We start from the raw sequence: 19,541 nt of genomic DNA on the forward strand, positions 1-19,541 counted from the left end.
AACCCTATTTAGACTCAGCCGAGAAATAGGACTGAGGGAAATAACCGATTTAATCTGATCACCCAGCAGCAGCTGGATAATTTATTGAATTAGGGCTGCCGATGTAAGCTAACCACTGAGCGATCGACTGCACAAGCGCGTTTTCTAAACTGTCCTGTAATTTACATATTACAGGGCAGATGCTAATTTATGGAATTAGGACTGATGACGTAAGCAAATCGCTGAGGTATTGACTGCACCGCCACGTTATCTAAACTGACCTGCCATTTACATATTACGGGACAGATGCTACAATGACTTCAAAACAATATTTTCCAATGAGACCTGCAACTCAAAATCAGCACTTCAAAGTGTTCAGCAGCAACTTTCGCTGCTCATTTAAAGAGCCATCGTTCCGAAATGCCAATTCCAAATTTCCAGTTCAAGTACACACCATTTTATCCTAATGCCGATTTAACTCTGAATCGGGATTATATCGTGCTGGGTGTAGAAACGGTCAAATTTCGATCCCTTTAACCCTGAATCCACATGACCGGTGTGGAGTCCGTATCTCCATCAGAAATCAATAATAAAAATGGATACATCTCCAACCATCGGTTTGAGCGCGTCCCTTCTCGATCACCTGCCTATCCTCTCTCTCTCTTAATATCTACAAGTTTTCTTTATTTGTGAGCCAACCGCCTCTTCCTCCGTCTCTTCAGTTCGGTTCCAACCCCCAGCAGTTCTAGATTAAACTCTCCCCAGTCACCTTAGCAAACAAGAGACTTGACATTCCCTTCTTCTGAGCAGTCCACCTGACGTCAGTGCTTGCAAACGAAGCACTTCCTGGATGGTTGCAGTGGAATAGATTGCGGCTGGGGTGAATAGGATCCTCAATGATCCTTCAAGCACTTTTTACATACATGTCCTTGGAAATGTCTTGAATCATGGGAAGTTCACAGATGCTCTGGACTGTCTGCACCACACTCTGCAGAGTCCTGCGATTATGGGAAATACAGTTCCCATTCCATGCAGTGATGCAACCAGTCAGGATGCTCTCAATTGTGTCTCTGCAGAATGTTCTTAGCATTTTGGTGCCCAAGCCAAACTTCCTCAATCGTCTGAGGTGAAAGAGGCGCTGTTGTGCATTTTTTCACTTCACAGCTGGTGTGTACAGATCACTTGAGGTCATCGGTGTTGTGGATGCCAAGGAACTTGAAGTTAAAACTTAAACTTAAAACTTAAACCTCTCAACCCCAGATTTATACATGTCAATAGGGGTTAGCCCATCTCCATTCCTCCCGTAATCCACAACCAGCTCCTTTGTTTCTGTGACGTTGAGGGAGAAATTGTTCACTTGACACCACTGTGTCAGAGAGATAACTCATTCCCTGTAGGCCACTTCGTTTTTATTTTTGAGATTAGGCCAATGAATGTAGTGTCTTCGGCAAATTTGATTGACAGATTGGAGCTGTGGGTGTCGATACAGTAATGGGTATACAGGGAGTAAGGGAGGGGACTCGCTACTTGGCCCTGAGTGGATCCTGTGTTGAAAGTCAGAGGGGTGGAGGTGAGGGAGCCCACTCTTACAACCTGCTGGCGATCTGAGAGGCAGGGTCAAGGACGAGATCTCTGAGCTTCCTGTCGAGCCTGGAGGGAATTATGATTTTGGAGTCCTAGAATAGCATTCCTACATAAACACCCTTCTTCTCCAGATGTGTAAAGATGGTGTGTAGAGCAGTGGCTATTGCGCCATCTGCCGATCGGTGGTGTCGGTAGGCAGAGTATAAGGGGTCCAGCACCCTCCTTTCGTAAAAGGGTTACATATACTAATCACACAAGCCCGCGTCAGTTACCCAGTAATCTCAATGCCCCGCTGTTCCCCACAAGCTCGTTTCATTCCCCATACCCATCCCATTGCCCCACTCTCTGCACACTGACCCGTGTCCGGGTGCAAATTAATCACTGCACCCTCTCTCGTCCAACAGCTCTGTGTCAATTCCCTAAGTAATTATCTGAGTAATTGAAATTATGAAGATATTAGGCTGGAACATCAAAACATAAATCAGGAATGGATATGTTCTAGGAAATGTCAGTGTGTTTTAGGCTGCACTTACATGGGATTCTGGATAGATTTGCCCCATTCAGACAGGGGAAGGACGGTAGGGTGAAGGAAACATGGCTGACCAGAGATGTGATACATCTGGTCAAGAGGAAGAAAGAAGCTACAGGAAGCTGACCTCAGTGTTTGAAAGCAAGGATCAGACATGACTGTAGGTTTACAAAGTAGCCGGGGACAACCTGAAGAATGGAATTAGGATCACTAGAAACGTCTACAGGAGGTCTGCAGTGGAGTTAAGGAAAACCCCAAGACATTCGAGATGTATGTGAAGAAGAAGACGACTAGAGAGAGTATAGGACCGGTCGGGGATAGAAGATGAAACAAGCCTCTGAAGTCGGGGGAAGAAGGGCAGATCCTGAAGGAGGACTTTAGTTCAGTATTTACCAGTCAGAGGGACATTTGTGATGAGTGCGTTAAACAGGCCGATGTGCGACAACATGTCGAGTTTAAGAGAGAGAACGTACTGGAAGTTTTGAAAAAGAAACATTAGGATAGATAAGTCCTATTGTGTGATCGGGAGAAATCCTGGATGACTGAGGGAAGCGGTGAGTCCTTCTTCAGTGACGGGCAAATTATTGGAGAACATTCTTAGAAACAGGATTTACGAGAATTTCCAGAAGCAGAAACTGATTTGGGAGAAGCAGTATGGCTTTGTGAGGGGCAGATGATTTCTCCCGAGCCTGGTTCAATTCTGTGAGGATATAACGGTCATTCTTTGGTTAACCATGGTAGGACCTTTCAGAACGTTAGAAGACTTAATATCATGGAAAAGCTGGCTTGTGTATTCAGGACTGGCGCCCAAGAAGACAGAGGATACTTCTGGATAAAGAGCTTTCCCCTTGGATGCTGGTGCCAGTGGTGTCCAGTTCTAAGAGCCCCGGATTTCTGTGCTTTAAAAATGATGTGAATAAGGAAGTGGAAGAGTCGGTTATTAGGCTTGAAATGATGTGGAAGTTGGTGGAATTATGAATAGTATGGAAGGTAGTCACAGATAACAACAGGACGCAGAGCAGTGCTGAGCAGTTACAGATGGAGTTCAACCAGAAAAGGTACGAAGTGATTCACTTTGGAAGGATGAATTTGAAGGCACAGGTGATGCTTTCCCGAGTCAACCGAGGGCCGCACATTAGCACGAGTTCCACAATGGAAACAGAGTGATGAGACTTTCTCCAATAAACCGAGGCCCGCTCATCGGTACGAGAACCACAATCGGCAAGGAGCGGTGCGCTGCAGGAGCAGAAGGAAGTGTGATTGACAGGTGAGCTTGAACACATCCGCTGTTCTGCACATACTCATAGTGACGCTCGAAAGGCAATATACCTGACAGTAAATCAGGAGAAAGAAAATATATCTTCATGGCAAATAATAGAACTGCATGGGAACCTGCGGATAGTTCAAAGATTTTACTTGATACATTTGTTTATGCAGAGAATGGATGGCGATATATTGGTAGAATTGTGGCACATTTGAGAATATCTTTAAAGTTAAAAGGACTGCAGCGCACGTCACGGGTAAGGGGTGGTCAAGTCCTTCACTGGTAAAGATCAAGTTCCTGCCAAACGGCCCATGTGTGCGCTGGAAAACATTGTGCTTCAAACTGTCCACAGCCCTCGCTGATTTCCCGAGGACTCGTTCTCTTTTTGATCACAGGTCTCTGGAATATCGCTGTGGATCTTTTAAACTGTGTCGTGGGATATGAGTGCAGTGTATTTAATTCTAACACGTGTCAGCTGTTGCTGTGACTTCCAACACTCAAAGCGACATGAATGACTGGAACGAACGAAAGAAAAAAATGAACGAATGTTCCCCTTTAATAAAGAAGTATTCTCCATTTCCCCTGCCAGAACATTCTCCTTCCCTCAATGTCAGAAGCGAATGTGCTCCCGTCAAATGTTACACAGTAAATCGACTTCAAGATAAATGCCTACTTTAAAAGCAACACAGATATACATACAAATGTCCTATTTACTATCTGAAACCAGATATCATGGAAAATAACATGGAAAATTCACATCATATTTTGTTTTAAAGTAAATAGATAAGGTAAAGCAATATCCCTTGAGGAGAAAAATTCAGGACACGGGAACAGTGATAAAAATAGTTTAACGTAAGTGTTTGTGCAGTTGGTTGTCACTAATGTCCCTGACATGATAGCCACGCTAATTGCCTCAGTGGAATTGCTCTCTCCTCAATAAAAATCTGCTAAACCGATCACCAGTCCATCTGAGCAGCTGAAACGCTCCGTACAACTGAACGTTGCTTCTGACGGAATATGGGATATCCGGCAATTTACCACATCGCGGCCATTTTCTACCCCACACTTGTAGCGGTTGGTGTCCCCGGTAAGATGCCGGAGCTGGTCTCTTTATGTATGGTGCTTTCGATACTCTGCTGCGATATCCGCACTGTTACTAAGCACAGATGCTACCATCGGCTGAAACGTGTTTCCGGAATGGAGGATTCAAGCATCCAATGATTTTATTTTCATTTTTTTATAGTTCGATCGCAGTGTTTTCTTCTTTTCTCAAATAAGTTGGAGTCGATATTGTCAATGTTTCATAAATTCACCTCGCTAGGCTTTCGGAAGTGATGTGTTCTCTGCTTTTCTAGGTCCGAGTCTCTATTAGTGCAGACACTTAGACCTTATAACAACGTGGCAGCTTATTTAAATGACGGTACAGTCTATTTCCGACACGTAGATCTGTTCTTCTGTAAGTCAGGAAATAAGAACTCGTGCTTTATATCTCCTCGATGGCACTTTGATACCACTACACATAATCCCGACTTTTCTTTCACCTCTAATAATGGAAACGGTGTTGTTTACAGGAGCGATCGACTGCTCACCGGTACGTGAGTCGTGGAACTCGGATGCCTCGCTCTAAACTGTGGGAAGGTCGCCAATCCTCTGACACTCACATCCGTTATTGTCCTCCAGCCGGAGTGCAGCGACCGAGACCGCACACACTCGATTCCCGCTTTCCACTTCCAAACAGACCATCCCCATGGAGGCATTCAGAGAGTTGCTGCTGACCATATTTTTATTTTGTTTCCAAATTTCTTCTAGTTAATTTAACGGCTATTGTGATCCTTTCTCGGGGAAAATGCGGACTCTCCAAATGCATCACCCGTTACCTGGTTGGAATGGCAACAGCGGATCTGATGGTGGTTATTGTTGCTGCTTTAGTGGAACAGACCAACAATATCTACATTTATTCTAGATCCCTGCTCATCACTCCTGTATGCGCTCTGACACTTGTATTTGTGGCTATGACACGGGACCGTTCTGTTTGGTTCACGGTCAGTTTTACCTTCGATCGCTTCATCGCAATATGTTGCCGAAAGTTGCGGGAGCGATTCTGCACCGAAAGAACAGCAACGGTTGTTATCGTGACCGTGGTTATAGTGAGCTGCGGGAAATGTGTCCCGTTTTACTTTGCCCTTGAACCTTACGTCATCATTGACAACACGCCGTGGCGGTGCATCCGCACACAGGAATACGTTACTTCACCCGTGTGGAGAGGGTACACATTACTGGACAGCATTTTAACACCATTGCTACCAATCGGCTTAATCCTTGTGTTTAACGGGTTAACCGTAAGGCATATCGTTGTGGCAAATAGAGTCCGCAGAAGGCTTCGGCACAGCAGCGATAATCAGAAAGACGCCGAGGTGGAAAAACGCAGAAAATCGATGATTTTGTTGTTCTCTATATCAGCTAATTTCATATTATTTTGCATGCCCTCTGTAGCCCATTCCCTGAAATGGCAAACACAAAACTATTTTTACCAGGACAGGTATTTGAGTTCCCCGGTATACATCTTCCAACAAATTGGGTTCATGTTACAATTTCTCAGCATGTGCACCAATACCTGTATCTATACACTGACACAGAGGAAGTTCAGAGAAGAGCTGAGGAATGGAATAAAGTATATGTTTACATTAAATGGACATCTGTGTAGATAACGCCCGTGTCTAATGGTAATTCAGCGGAGCTTTCAATGAAAGTCCTTTTACAATGAACAGATTTTGCAAATTTGTCATAAATTCATCCGGAATTCATCCTGGTTATCCGGAAAGTGCAAAATTAGTGGAAGATTGTTTGTCCTATACAGTTCAGGTAGGTAGCAATACAAACGTACAATGCTGCTGGAGTGATTGTTACATTGGTTGAAGTATGTTGCAAACTATCACAGACACTCGACTGTCACTAGGACAGAGATGGCTTCAGGACTTTCCGGGTTTTCGATGTTGCAAAATGGACAGCGTCGGGTAACAGAGTGTAAAGGGAGTGCGACGGGAAACCAGGGATAGTATCGCAGTTGCAGAAAGGGAGGACAACGTGGAGCATTCGTTTGTTAATAGACCGGGAGACGAACACTGCTTCTGTTCCGGCGTTTGAAATGGGCGCGATCTCACCATTTGGACTATTCTGTACAGCCGCCCACCAGATTAACAAAAAGAAACGCAACGGGAACAGTGATGAACCGACTGGGAAGCGGAACATGGATTTGAGCCATGTTATTCGCACGGGCAACTGCAACTTCCCTAATAGTCTTTGGCACCTACAAGTTAAAATGTTTAGTAATGGCATAAATTCTCGGTTGTGTTCAGGAAAGATTCATGTCACTATAAGAATAAAGGCTGACTGGCTAACATTCCATACCAGATCTAATATTAGGAAAGGAAACGGGTCTTGTGACAGATCTTTCCGCGGGTCCGCATTTCAGAACAACATGGCGAACTCCCCACCATTTACCTTGCCCAGGGATAGCACCAGAGAGTATGGAATGTGTTTAATTAGGGGTCAGCGATTTATGGTGCTACCTGGCAGGAGTTTAGGAAGGGACATTGTACTCGGGGTGTTGCGCAACAGATATGTGTGGCTTGTTTCTGGGGCACTTACACGGGGTCCAGTATAGGCTTGGCTCACTGACGCAGGGAAAGGATGAGAGCGTAAAGTAACCCTGGGAGACAAGAAAGTTGGAACAACACGTCAAGAGGAAGAAAGACCGGTACTAACAGAAAAGGAAGAAAGGATCAGGTAAGGCTATAGCGAGTCACAATGGAGACAGGAAGGAAATAAACAATGGACTTAAAAGAGTGATAGGGGGATTGGAGAAATCATTGACTAGTTGCACTGTGAAGAACAGGAGGAGACTAGAGAGAGTGTGGGCAGATCAGAGGCAAAAGAGGAAAACTTGTGTCTGGAGTCCAAGGACGGGGTGAATCTCCTCATTGAATACATTGATCAATGTTAACAGAGCGTCCAAAGGCAGATATGCTCGAACATGCCGACGCTGAGAAAGGGGATGCGCTGGAAACTTGGAAAACATTATGATAGATGATTCGACGGTGCCTGAATGGATATAGTCCAGGTAATTTTGGAAGGCGATCTCGGATATTGCTGTGCTTTTGGACAGGATATTAGTGTCTTCGCTGACTACGGAAGTAGAACTAGGTGACTGGAGGGTGGAAAATGTTATTCATTTGTAGACGAAAAATAACAGGGATACTTGTTGGAATTATAGACCAGGGAGCCTCACATCAGTAGTGGGTAAACTACTGGAGGGGATTATTGAAGAGGGAATTTATGCGTATTTGGAGAAACGTAGTCTGGCTACGGAGAGAAAGCATGGTATGTTGTCATTAATGAGCCAGATTGAATTATCTGAAAGTGAAAATAAAACTAACAGTTGAATCAGAACAGTCGATGTGGGTCCTTTAATTTTTGTTGCTGTCTGATAAGTTCCCGATAGTGGACTCACTCTGAATGTGAGGAGACATGGGATCGAGGAAACCTGGCTGGGTTGATTCAGAATTGGCTTCCTAACAGTAGGAAGATGATATAGTAGATAGAGTGAATTCTAGCTGGAAGACAAAGTACATCCGTCTTCCGCATGGAGAGTTGAAATTCTGGCACACTTTGCAACTCTATTGCGAGTCTGATGGAGCCCGACAACTTGAAACCAGCATTTCAAAGTGATCAGCAGCAGCTTCCGGTGCTTATTAAAAGAACCAGCCTTCCAAAATCCCAATTCCAGTACACACTAATTTATCCTAATGCCAATTTACCTCTGAAACGTGGTTTTGTTGCATCGAGTGTAGATACGCTCATTTTTCGATCTATATAACCCTGAATCCACATGGCCGGTGTGGAATCAGCGTCTCCCTCTGAAATCATTAATAAACGAAATATACAAAACTACACATACTAAAAACGCAGCGAAGGCAAAGCAAATATCTGAACTCACTCTTGTCTTCCTTCAAAACCATCGCAGACAGTCGGAGAATACAGAATAAACAATTTCCAAAGCTTCCATCTCCTCATGCTGTAACCATCCATTAACTCAGTGTCCATGCTTCAGTGTGTGCAAGGACAGTGGAATCGAACAGCATCAACGACTTTCTAGATTGGTCGGTGCTGTGAGACAGTAAGGTTCTAACCCAGATATACAGTCAGACAGCCACAGGGAACCACTGCACAGAAACAGGGTCTTCAGTAAGTTCGGGCCTTGATGAAATATTTAAACTGTCTACTCCCATCGACCTGACCCGGACCGTAGCCATCCATATCCCTCTCATCCGTGTATTTCTCCAAACATCCCTTAAACGTTGACATCGGAATCTCAATTACCACTTGCGTTGACAGCACTCTCTACATTCTGTCGACCCTCTGAGTGAATAAGATTCGCCTCATGATCTCCTTAAACATTTCACATTTCACCCTTCACTCATGATCTCCAGTTGTATTCTCGCCCAACATCAGTAGAGAAAGCCCGCTTGCATTTACACTCTCTATACACCTCATAAAGTTGTATACCTCTATCAAATCTCCACTCAGTCTTCTACCCGCTCGGGAATACAGTGCTGACATATGTAATCTTTCCTTTTTAATTCAAAAGATTCAGTTCCGGCAATAGTCATGTAATTTTTTTCTTCATTTTTTCAATCTTATTTGCATCTTTCCTGCAGGTAATTGAGCTCAACAGCTCACAATATTCCAATTCGGGCCCCTATAAAGCCGTAAACCGTAACAACGTAACATCCCAACTCCTGTACTCCATACTTTGGTCCTGGAAGGCCAATGTGCGAAAAGCTTTACCATGTCTACCTTCGCCGCAACTTTCATTGAATTATGGACCTGTATTCCCAGATTCGTTTGTTCTATCGTACTCCTCAGTGCCCTATTTCTCATTGTGTCGGACCAGCCAGGGTCCAGGACTGTGTGTGTTAAGTCCGATCTGACAATTTTCAACCCGTTTTTCCAGCTGGTCCAGATCCCGCTTTATGCTCCGGTACTCTTCCCCCGCTGTCCACTACACCTGTAATGCTGTTATCATCGGCAAATTTGCTGATCCATTTAACGACATTATTATCCAGATAAGTTTATGGATGACAAATAACAACGGGCACAACAACGATCCCCGGGATACTCCATTCATTACGGGTCCCCAGTTAGAGAGACAATCATCCATTACCACACTCCAGCTTCCCCAACGTATCCAATGGCGAATCCAATTTACTTCCTCATTGTGAAAGCCAAGCGACTGATCCTTCCCGAGCTTCCTCCCACGCGGAACCTTGAAAATTCCTTGCCGAGGTTCCTGTAGACGGCATCCGCAGCTTTGCCTTCAACACCATTCCAGATTACTACTTGTAAAGATCTGTGAGATTGGTTGGACATGATCTACTACGCACTGGTCCATATTGTCTATCGCTAATGTTCCTGTTCCTGATCGGGAGCTGGTGAAAGATTTTCGATGGGGAGAGAGATCGGAGTCAGGTGTTTGGTGTCGGGAGAATGCAGGAGGGGGGATAGAAGGGAGAGAGATGACGTGCGAGGTGATGCATTTTGTAAGCTCCAGTAAGAGCGGGATGTCTACATTATTGATAAGGCTTTAGGAATTTTGAGATTTGTTTATAAATCCAAAGATTCACGATGGCACTGGCAATACACGCGACGTATTGCCGACAGATTGCAAAATGTCTGGATGTATTTCTGCTGATCCACTGTCGCTGCAATCTGAAACCCATAATTTCCCTTTAAGAAACGTACTTTTGATCTGTCTAAACTAATCGGCAGTGTAACGAGCTACTGAAGGACCAGGTGGACTTGATTCTCGGGAATGCAGGTGCGGTACCTTTCAGCGGTCAGCGAAGGTCAGCCATTACCATTGCCGGAAAAGAGGTCGGTTCGGAAAACATCAAGCCAGTCTAAATCGACGGGCGATGAAGCATCATTTACCCGGCATCTTCTTGGCGAAAGGGCAATTACTTGAAAACAAGATGCATTACGTCAGCGCAACGTTGCAGTTTCGGAGGGAAATAAGGGGCTGCTGTCCTCTCTGTTTCATGGAGACATGGCTCAGTTCGGTGGAACAGCCGGAAGGCTTCTCAGTCCACCGTTCGGAGAAGATAAGAAGGTATTATGGTGCTTGGGGGGGGGGGGGGGGGTGGGGCGGGCGGTGGAACGGCGGTGTTGTTTCATGACTAACTCTTCACTTTCTCCGTACATGGCGGTCTTGCCGCACCCTTGTTGCCCCAATCACAACATCCAATGATTGAGTTCTGTCGGTGCTGCTTACCGAGAGGTTCTCCTCATTGATCCGGACGGTACTTCACATACCGCCAGAGCAGACGTTAAGCAAGCATACCATTTACTGAGTGCCGCGACCGGCAAACAAGGAACTGCCTACCCTGATCACTTTCAAATCATTGTGGGTGTTTCTATCAGGCTTATTTAATGAAATCTAGGCTCATTTGTCATCAGCACGTCATCCTCAGTACCAGCGGCTCCCGCACACTCGACCACGCTTAGAGCACGATCAGGAAAGCCTACCATTCCACCCCAGACCATATTTCAGGCATTCTGAACGTCTGGTTTTCTTTCTCCTACCTCCATCCAGGCAGAGGGTGAGGAACAAGACTCCAGATGTATCGGTAACGATGTCGCGGGAATCGGAGGGCCGACTACTGAATTGTTTCGAGGCGATAGACAGAAATAAAAATGACCCAGGGTTCATAAGAGAATCCGAATGTCACAATCTTTAGAAAGACACTGGACAAAGACTGTTCCCCACCGATTCATGCAGTCCAGAGTGTTGGTTAACCAGAAGCACTGGGTGAACAAGAGATATGCAAAGTGCTGAGCAGTAGATTGGTGACAATATTTATCACATTCATTCATTATTATTATTTATCCATTGATTTTGTTTTGTATTTTTCTGATTTGATATTGTATATTGCTGTGATGCAGAGTATCATCAGCTTCCTTGGTGGTCTGGTGGTTAGGATTCGGCGTTTTCACCGCCGCGGCCCGGGTTCGATTCCCGGTCAGGGAATAAAAATATTTCTTGCTGTAAATTAGTGTATTGATTTTAAATTATTTTGTGTTTTCATTGCTTCCACCACAACTCCATTCCTGTCTGTGCTTAAACTGCATCCGCCTGATTCAGCGCATTAAAACCACAAAATACAGGAGCAGAATTGGGCCGTTTGGTCTATCGGGTTTGCTTCGACATTTCCTCTAAGCCCCATTCTCCTGCTTTCTACTGTGTGTACTACCTCTTTCCGTCTACAAATGCTGCCTCACCCGCTGAACACTGTTTCTGCTGCGATTCAATATTTGTTCTGTATGACACTTGTTAGACAATGAAAACATGACTTTGAACAATAAATCGCAGGTGCAATCTCAATAAAGCTGGAAATAACTGTGCGAGGTCTTATAGACAATAACTTGCAATCGATGCAATGTAGATTTAATCTTCTTCCCTCCTCACTGCACCTCAATCCACTCAGAGACGCTGTCTCTCTGTAGAAGAGGGTGACCATACATTTCCCATATTGGACTCTGGTCCTACTCACTCAGTTTGCCGACATCACCTTGACTCATCTGCCCGGGGTCATCACTGCTCAAATCTCAGTGAGTGTTGTCAGGTCCAGCCGGGTTTATTGCCGTGTGCACAGGGACGGTGAGGGACAGGTACAATGAAACACTTGCAGCGTCATTGCAGGCTCGAAAAGACAGACAGTACGCAGAACATAAATTGTACAATTCTGCATTATTAACAAAAGATAGATATAAATCTTGTGCCAGTTTCAGACTTGGAAATGATTTCTCAGGCAAACTGATGACATAGAATGCGAACTATTATATCCACGGGGTAGAATGCAGACCCAAGAAAGGCCTGTTTATTCCTTTTCTTTAAACAGACAGACAACAGAAAGAAGGGCGAGTCTCGAGTCCTCTTCAGCCAGCCCTGGCATTCAGTAAGATCAGGCTGTCCCAGACATTTTCTCAATCCTCCACCCCCCCCCCCCCCCATACCGCAGTTGCCGGACAAAAGTCGGCCAGTGTCCTCCACCAAATCTTCTACGTCTCTCCAGGTGAGAGGAGATAAACTCCTGTCGCTCGCCTTTATTTCGACTCCCTGACAGCGTCCCCAGCTTCGATCAGAAGCATATGGATATGAATGTTTTATAATGGGACATTGTTCTGAGTTTTGCTCAGTATTGATCGGACTTGGGGGAGGCAGAAGCAGTCAAAGTCTGTGGGAGGGAACAACTCTTGGGTGAAACCCTTTCCGCAATTGGATAACATATTGGATTGACATCTGCATACACGAATGGGAGCTAGGTAGTTGCACGTATTTGACGATTGGTTGATGTCGGAACATGACACCGCGTCAGTGACAATTGGCAAGGTTGATTTGACGGAAGGTCAGCGAACCGATTTGTCTATGGCAATAGGCGGGGTCGCTCGGTAGACAAGAGAGCAATGGGGAGTCTGTACAATGAGTGATATGAAACGGCGAAAGCTTTCCGCGTTCAGAGACCGTGCTGCCCACTTCGGCGAATCAGTCACAATCTCAATCTCCACTCTCCCAGCCGCGGCTGAGCAACTTATCTTATTGAATATGGAAATACTTTTATAAGTTGACAATTCAAGTGTTTTCAGTTCACCGAAATTTCACATGGAGGTCGTGTCATAACGGAGCACTGAACCAAAGTCCAGGGTAGATTTAAAAAATTGCTACTCCTGCATGTCATATTACCTGTTCGCCCCGACATTTCAGCACCAATTTACACCCAGTCCCCTGCGCTCCACCCGAGCTGTCTTGTAAAGGAAAATCTATAAACGTCCAACTGCATTCACGCAGTCCTTTCACTGAACACGAATATTGATAGCTTAGCGTTCGCTTCAACTTGTGAGGAAAGTGTGGGAGTGAGGGAGTGAGATGTGGAGAGAATGAGAGAGAGAGAGGAGAGAGAGAGAGAGAGAGAGAGAGAGAGAGAGAGAGAGAGAGAGAGAGAGAGAGAGAGAGAGAGAGAGAGAGAGAGAGAGAATGAGAGAGAGAGAGAGAGAGAGAGAGAGAGAGAGAGAGAGAGAGAGAGAGAGAGAGAAGACAGACAGGCAGACAGACAGACAGAGAGAGAGAGAGAGAGAGAGAATGTGTGTATGGGCGTGTTAGAGAGAGAGGAACATGGATGTGAGGCAGGGTAGAGTCGCATCGTGGACAGATCAAGGGAGATTTGAAAGGCAGTTAGTGAGAGAGAGAGAGTTACACGGCAATTTATCAATTTCATGTTCACTTTCGGCTATTGTTTTCCTCCCAGTGTTTTTTGACCACCAGAGTAACTCACCTCACCGACAAAACGAAGTAGATCTTTCCGTCCCTTCATATAAACTCGAACGCTGCAGGACTCGTCAGTATTATCACCGTTTGTACTGTGGAGGAGAACTGGTTCATGCGTTTACACATTGCCCTTCGACAGAGGGCGCAAGAGCACGTTATACTTATTGATGCCATTCTTCCAGTTTCTTCAATTATAAAGGCAATTAACATTAAATCAGTGCCATTAATTCTTAAAATTCCAAAGTTAGTTCTGATTTGGATAGCAAACACGAGGAAATCTGCAGATGCTTGAAATTCAAACAACAACAGACACAAATTTTGTGCGTGTTGTTGTCTGATTTGGACGCAAGGATTCTGCTCAGTGCGATAAAATTGTCCGCTGTCTAACTTAAGGAAGTACGTTGGTGAACGAAGCGAGGCACTCTGCATCCGTACAGTTGTAGAACACGCCGGCATCAATCGCCCTGTTTCTACTTAGAATCTATTATTAGACACTCGGTTGCAAAGTGAAAATATCGTAGCTAAAAAGGCAGTTTTGGCATGTCGATTTGGATAGTTTCCACCAGTCCCCACCCATCAGCAAGTGCATGTTTCATTGCGCTTGTGGGTGCACGCATAAATATAAATTTGCGTTCACTTTGACGTACTTACTAAATGCGTATAATGCATGATCCCCTCGGTTAGATCCCTCACCAGATAGAGATGAATTGAGTCACTGTCGGTTATTTTCGTGTAGTAGAAACTCAAGACGTCGACCAGCATATGCGGGTGTGAGGGGTGTGTGGTGGGAGAAATTGTCAATGTTTTGCGTTGAAGTACTGAATCAGGAGCTCCTAATCTGGTATATATTCTCAGCTAAAAATGCTGCGAGAATTGAACTGACAGAAATATGGGACGTCAACTCCGCAAATTCTCTAATTTCCCCAGCCGAGGGAACAGGATTTATTGAAGAACGTGTTACCTGCTCCAGATTTGTGCAGATTACGGGACCAGAACTCAGTACATCGAAACCCCATGTCGTTAATGAAAATCGAATCAGGAAAGTACCACGTTGAACAGAGAATCAGAATCAGGGTTATTATCACCGGCACGTGACGGGAAATTTGTTAACTTAGCAAGCAGCAGTTCAATGCAATACATAATCTAGCAGAGAGAGAAAATAATAATATTAACAACAAATGAAATAAAACATAATAATAAATACAGAAGTAAATCAATTACCTATATTGAATAGATTATGAAAAATATAAAAAAACAAAAATACTGTATATTAATAGAGTGAGGTCCTGTGCAAAACTTCAAAGTTCGTTCGTGATTCTTATTGCAGAGGGGAGGAAGCTGTTCCTGAACCGCTGAAAGAGCGTTTCTGTCTCATACCCTTAGACACCCAGGTTCAATCCTGATATCCGGTGCCATCTGTGTCGACGTTGCTCCTTTGCAGATTGGAGGAATTTTCATCGTCAGTGTCATGACGGTCTATTATCGTCCCTCATTAATGAGCTGTCCTTACTGTGTCAGGCTGATGACGTGACGTAGCCGGACAGCGGGTTGCAATGAGAATATTGAGGCTGCAATTGGGACGTTCAGTGAGGGCGCAAACTGGACAAAAGTGTTTATTGCTGGAATGTGTGAGGTCATGTACTTCGTTGAGATTGGTATTACATAAAGGACGATCGGTTGGGGTGAGGCTGTCAAAGGAAACTGTTCCCGAAACAGAGATGGAGAGCCGATGGGTGGATCAGGTATTTTGGAAGGCCACTGCAGATTGTAGTTCATTGCAACTCGATTGGGAATTAGAAATAGAGGAAACATTGTGATACATCTGTACAGGTTCCTGAGGTTGGCTCTGATGCGGTGACGGTAATTTCACTCCCCATATATGCTGAAGGGTACAGTATCACTGGAGACGCTCGGAACAGTTTAACTGACTCACCTCCCGTGATGAATTTACATCCTCTGACGAACAACTGAAGTTAAAACTGTTCACTACAGAATACAGAATATAATGCCCTCCGGTGGTCTCTGCCACAACTACAGTAACACAGGAATCGAGTGAGATTAGAATCTGACAGGGGATGAAATACGTCGCCATGCGAATCGGAGAGCGAAAGGACGATGTCCTCTTCTTGACACTGACGCTGAAATATCCGTTCTCCGAGTTTGATTCTTTTAGTTTTACAAGACAGTAAAATTCCTCACTGCAGAGAGTTTAAGCTTCTTCCAGGGGATTGATCAGAGTCGGAATAGAAATTAACATTGCACAATGAGTAGACATGTATTGTATTGAATTGTATTGAAGAGTGTAAAAATACGCAGTTCTCAACTGAACACAGAGGGTGCAGCGCTCAGACAGCATCAAAGGTGTTAATTTTTACTGGCAGTGGGATTGCTGGTGTGAGCGCTGCGAGCAGGGTTCGAACCTGCGCGGGGAATCCCCATTGGATTTCAAGTCCAACGCCTTAAACACTCGGCCATCGCAGCGATAGTGTTCAGCATCGCCGAAATGTTCAGCACCCACCGTAGCACTGCCATTGACGTGAGGGTTTTACTTGATTTCTGTTTAGTAATGGAAAAGGTGTATTATTATTCCAATACAAATAGTATAATTGGACATCTGTGGAATTTGTTTCAACACCGTTAGGTCAAAACGGGAGTACGGAGGGGTAACACTGCCGTCAGTATCATAAATGAAGGAGATTTCCAGTATTAGGGATATTGATCAGGATCAGAATTTGGTTTATAATGACGAACATATGACAACATTACATTGTTGTTTTATATTCTGCTCCTCCTGGACTGAATGTTAAAATTGCATTTGCCTTCCTTTACCACTGACTAAGCCTAGAAGTAAACACTTAGGGAATATTGCACAAGGTATCTTTGCATCTCTGATTTCTGAAACCTTCCCCATGTAGAGACTTGTTTTATCCTTTCTTCCAATGTGCATCACCGTACCACACGATGATCTATTTGACAAATCTTCTCCCTTTCTCCTCAACTGTCTTTGATCTTCAATGTGCTTCGAATCTTTTGAGTTTTTGAACACGTTGAAGTCAGGCTACATTTCTTATATTTTCCTTTCTTTCCCCTAACTTCCTTCAGAGTGGAGTGACAATCGCAGTTTTCCAACCATCAGGATCTATTCTAGAATATCAAATCAAGTCACTTCTTAATTGTCATTTCGACAATAACTGCTGGTACAGTGCATAGTAAAAACGAGACAACGTTTTTCAGGACCGTGGTGTTACATGACACAGTACAAAATCTAGACACATCTACGTAAAAAACAGCACAGAAAACAAATCTACACGAGACTACAGACCTACTCAGGACTGCATAAAGTGCACAAATCAGTGCAGGTATTATAATAAATAATAAACAAGACAATAGGGCAGTTAGGCGTCAGTCCAGGTTTTGCGTATTGAGGAGTCTGATAGCTTGGGGGTAGAAACTGTTACATAGTCTGGTCGTAAGAGCCCAGATGCTTCGGTGCCTATTCACAGACGGCTGGTGGGAGAAGAGTTCGTATGAAGGGGGAGTGTGGTCCTTCATAATGCTGCTTGCTTTGCCGGTGCAGCGTGTGGTGCAAATGTACGTAATGGCGGAAAGAGAGACCCCAATGATCTTCTTAGCTGACTTCACTATCCGCTGCGGGGTCTTGCGATCTGAGATGCTGCAATTTTCGGATCAGGCAGTGATGCAGCTGCTCAGGATGTTCTCAATGCAACCCCTGTAGAATGTGATGAGGATGGGGGGCAGCCCCTTTCCACTCCGCCTGGACGGCTCCAGACTTAGTTCCCTGTTATTTTCTGCCAGTAAAGGGGTCCAGGACAGTTATGGTCCCTGAGTTAATTTCTGCGAGTGACGTGGTCGGCGACTGTTGTTGCCTTTGTTTTTCCATGCGAGTAGGGGGTTGAGGGTTGTTATCATTCCTGACTTTAATTCTGCAAGTGACGTGTTCGGGTACTTCTATTGTCGCTATTTTTCTGGGGGGGGGGGGAGTGTGGGGAGGCATTTTGGGGTTTGCGAGATTTGTTTCTTTTCTTTTTTCGTGCCGGGGTTGATGTCTGTCCTTTCATGAAAACCGATGTTCTCTCGGTATTTCATTGCTGTCTGGATCAGGCAAATCTCTGAGTTGTATTGTAGATGCGGACTTTGACAAGAAAATTAACCTTTGAACTTTTATATTCTCCTCACTCGTGTCACTACGTTTCCACTTACTGTATGAAATACTCGTAACTCTGATTTTCTCTTCTCGCTCTCAGACTGCAGGACAAATTCAATCATATTACAATCACTGCCTCTCAAGCATTCCTGTATCTTAATCGACCTGATCAAAACACAACACAGTACACAATCCACAATGACCTTTTTCTAATGGGCTCGGCCAAAACGTACTCTAAATCTCCATTCAGTAGGCATTACACAAATTCCCTCTCCGTGTATCCAGCGACAACTGGACTTTCTCAAACTACCTACATATTAAGATCCTACAATGACCACCGTAATATTGCCATTTTCCCATGCCTTGTACATCTCCGGTTGTCATTTGTACTTAACGTCGACTGCTAGAGGACTGTATATAACTCCCATCCTCTGATCCTATGTTATCTCTCACTAAGGATTCTATTGGCACCATATTGCGAAAATGCCACTACTGCTTTCTGCACCTTCTTTCGATCCTACGCATTGGAGCCCCGCCCCACACCAGACTATGAAGCAACGACTGACAATGCTGTCCACGGACGTCCGCAGAAATCCATCTGATTATTTGACAGGACTCTACGTTTCATTAATGAACAATTATGACGTCTGCACAGTGACCGCGTCAGCATGTTGGGACCAGGATGGATCCGCTGAGATGTCGACGCCCAGGAACCTGAAGATATTCACCCTTTTGAACCTTCAGTGAGGATTTGTGTTTGTTCATTTGACGCATTCTCCCTGGAGTACAATTAATTCCCTGGACTTACTAAAATTGATGGGAAGATTGTTGCTTCGACTCCACCCAACCAGCATATCCATCTGATGCTGAGACGCCTATTGGTGTCATTAGAAACGGGATTGCCTGCACAGTGAACGCAAACTTTGTGTTCCCTCAAGTTCCGAGTGCATTATGGGTAGCAGGGAACGTCACCGCCTCCTCGGTGCTTCACACGTCCCAGTCATTGATCAGCAGTACAGTCAACGCAATGGCTGTTCCTCCGGACCACGCGGTGTGAGTGACTGTGAGTAATCTGTCCTTGGTCGTTGCTGAAATGGTTCAGTGCCTACAGAAAGTAGCAGCGAGCGGCGTCACAGGGAACGACACTCTTCATAAATGGTTTGCACATTTCACTGCAAACTCAGGATGGGCTGAGACGGTCACTTCCACGTGATTGGTTTCAGCTCGTTATGTTGTCAGGTGTTCCTGGTATTCGTCTCAGGGTTGACTTATAATTACTGATCATATCCTTAGACTCCAAACAGAACACAACCTAGTCGCGGTGTGAAGGCTTGCCTGGCTCAGTAACCTGGAGAGCGAAGCTGGCTGGAGTTAGGAGTTAATGCTTTGACTCTTTGTAGCGTCACTCATGCCAAACAAGTCAAATGGTTGAGGGCAGACGAAGAGTGTTCCCCGGCTCCCACAATTTCGAGGTTTCAGCTCAGAGATAACAAGCCGAACTGGTCAAAGCAAACTTCAGTGAAACGACAATGAAGAGTCCGTCTACATTTGTATCTGTCGGTATTTCTGAATCGCTACGCGGGACTTGGCAGGGAATTGCGCAAACCTAGAGGAAGCTACTGACACGGTGAATGAATCC

The 19,541-nt window shown here is 44.8% G+C and overlaps 2 non-coding genes across 2 annotated transcripts; one reads left to right on the forward strand and one right to left on the reverse strand.

Moving 5' to 3' along the window:
• Positions 1-11,370: 11,370 nt before the first annotated feature.
• On the forward strand, positions 11,371-11,442 carry trnae-uuc (transfer RNA glutamic acid (anticodon UUC)). Its single transcript has one exon. It is a non-coding gene; the product is annotated as a tRNA-Glu (tRNA).
• Positions 11,443-16,136: 4,694 nt separating this feature from the next.
• trnas-uga (transfer RNA serine (anticodon UGA)) lies at positions 16,137-16,218 on the reverse strand. The gene has a single exon. It is a non-coding gene; the product is annotated as a tRNA-Ser (tRNA).
• Positions 16,219-19,541: the final 3,323 nt, after the last annotated feature.

The sequence above is a fragment of the Hypanus sabinus genome, unplaced genomic scaffold, assembly GCF_030144855.1.
Source record: "Hypanus sabinus isolate sHypSab1 unplaced genomic scaffold, sHypSab1.hap1 scaffold_715, whole genome shotgun sequence".
Lineage (NCBI taxonomy): Eukaryota > Metazoa > Chordata > Chondrichthyes > Myliobatiformes > Dasyatidae > Hypanus > Hypanus sabinus.